Source organism: Zea mays, chromosome 9 (assembly GCF_902167145.1).
Source record: "Zea mays cultivar B73 chromosome 9, Zm-B73-REFERENCE-NAM-5.0, whole genome shotgun sequence".
NCBI classification, from domain to species: domain Eukaryota; kingdom Viridiplantae; phylum Streptophyta; class Magnoliopsida; order Poales; family Poaceae; genus Zea; species Zea mays.
The window spans coordinates 336,623-339,468 of record NC_050104.1 but is presented as its reverse complement, the minus strand read 5'-3'; positions in this window follow the sequence as shown (position 1 = coordinate 339,468).

Here is a 2,846-nt window from a genome sequence, read left to right as displayed (position 1 = left end):
GCATAGCTACCGCTTTTCTGAAGGCTGGCTGCACGCATGGAAAAATTGTTAATAGGCCCAACTTCAGCTTATCATCATCAGATCTGATAGATATTCCAAGCCTAGGCCGAAGTATCGGGAATAGATTTATGACCCAGATTTGGGTAAATGGCGGGCGGAAAATGGCGGGTGACGAAGCTCGAAGTCATCAAGCCGGTAAGAAGCTTATATTTGTTACTTTTACCTTCTCCTTGAAATTTGCACCTTTCTTATTCTGTTCTTTAATATTCGTAGGATGACAAAGCTGAAGTATAACAAAGCTGAAGTATGACAAAGCTGAAGTATGGCGAAGCTAAAGCTTGACAGTTGCTACAATATTCTTTCCTGCAAAAATTCTAGAGATACTTTTGTAATATTATTATGGAAAAACTCATGTAAATTTGTACATACCTTGTAATATATTGTGTTTCCGCTATCTGTGTACAATCTGCTTTGTTGTGGACGAAACTTCTTTTTTGAGCCGAAGGCGAAAAACACCTTCCCTTCTTTTCGTACATAACGAAGCATAAAATTTTTTCCTTTTTCGAAGTCTTTCCTCATTGCCGAAGCGCCTATCTTTTTTGTGTGATATGATGATGATTCTATATATGTCTAAATGAATGTTTATGAATGCAAATGATATTATGAAATGTATTGTAGAGATGAATATTGGGAATGATTCAAATCTTTTCACTTTTCAGCTTCATCGTTTACTTTTCAGTGTATCAGCGTTGACTTTTCGCTGTAAGCCTCCCTTAGGAGCTTCTTCGCCTTTTACTTTCAGCGGAATCAGCTTTGACTTTTCGCTGTAAGCCTCCCTTAGGAGCTTCTTCGCCTTTTACTTTCAGCGGAATCAGCGTTGACTTTTCGCTGTAAGCTCTACATTCCCTTAGGAACGACTTTTGAGCTTCTCCCTGTTTTCTTTTTTTTCCCTTGGCATTTACATTTACATTTTTTGGGGGATATCACTTTTATAGAATCGAAATAAGGAAAGAAAAATTACATGTTGTGGCCCCATTAAAAACCTTTCTCCCCCTTTGGAAAGGAAAAGGGTGCCACAAAAAAGAATAGAAAAAATTACATCAAATTAAACATAATATCGCCGAAGCTCATCCGCATTCCATGTCCTAGGGATGTCGTTGTCGTCCATATCCTTCAATCTATAGGAACCGGGTCTCGACGAAGATACTACCAAAAAAGGTTCTTCCCACTTCAGCTGTAATTTGCCCACTGTCTCAGGGTTAGCTAATCTTCGAAGCACCAGATGTCCTGGTTCAATGTTCTTCAGCTTAACCTTTCTATCACACCATTTTATTGTTTCGGCTTGATATTTATTGATGTTTTCCACAGCCTAAAGTCTGATCCCTTCTATAGCATCTTTTTCCACAGAGCAATCAGCTTCGTCTTCACCTTCTGCCGAAGTTACCGTTCTTATTGATCCTGCTTTGGCCTCTTCCGGGGTTATTGCTTCATCCCCAAACAATAGTTTGAAAGGGGTAAAGCCTGTTGATCTTGACATGGTTGTGTTATGGCTCCACACCACTTTGATTAACTCGTCTGGCCACTTTCCCCTTGGATGATTGAAGATTGACTTCATTATTCCTGTCATTATGATCCTGTTAGCTCGTTCGACAAGTCCGTTTGACTCCGGATGTCGAACTGATGCAAAATGGATCTTCGTGCCAATTTGATCACAAAATTCTCTGAAAACTACATAATCAAACTGTGTCCCATTATCCACAGTAATGGCCTTCGGCACTCTGAAGCGACAAACAATATTTTGCCAGAAAAAACTTTTGAATAGTAACCGAAGTTATTGTGGCTAGCGGCTTGGCCTCAATCAACTTGGAAAAATATTCCACTGCCACTACAACATATCTTAAGTTTCCCTGTGCTGGTGGTAATGGACCTAGTAAATCAAGGCCCCACCTTTGCAACGGCCAAGTGGGTTGTATTAATTAAGTTAAAGACGAAGGTTGTTTTTGATCTCTTGCACATTTCTGACAACCTTCGCACTTTTGGACTAAATCCGCTGCATCCGAAGCTGCCTTTGGCCAATAAAATCCTTGACGAAAAACTTTCCCAAGCAAAGGCCTAGATCCAATGTGAGATCCACACAGGCCTGCGTGTATTTCCTTCATTAATTCTATACCTTCGGATCTGGATAAACACTTGAGCAACGGGGAACAGACCCCACGCTTGTACAGCTCCCCTTCTATTATGACATATGGTCGAGCTCTTGCTTTTATTCTTTTGTTGTAAGCTTCATCGTCTGAAAGAAAATTACTCTGAAGGAAAGAGATGATTTCAGTTCTCCAATCTTCACTATAGACAGGGGATATATTGAGGACCGCTCTTTCAAGAAGCTCGACCGAAGGTGCTTTTATTGTTTCAAAAAATACTTCCAAAGGTAAAGGCAGCCTCTGTGCTGCTGACTTGGCCAATAGATCAGCATATTCATTTTCTCCACGAGGAATATTTTTAACAGAGAATCCTTCAAAGGAAGCCTCGATCCTTCGGACTGTATCTAGATATTTTTCAAGCTTCGGATCTCTTGCTTTATAGCTCTTGTCAACATGACCAGAAAAATCTTGGGAATCAGTTTTAAGAATGGCCCTTCTGATCCCCATTGCCTTTAACTTCTGAAGACCCAAGAGCAGAGCTTCGTATTCAGCAATATTGTTTGTACAACTGAAATCAAGTCTTGCCACATAACAAGTTTTAACTTTGGAAGGTGAAACCAACACAGCAGCTGCTCCTGCTCCGATGGTTCCCCAAGACCCATCACAAAACACTGTCCATGCTTCGGCATTTTTATTCATTTCTTC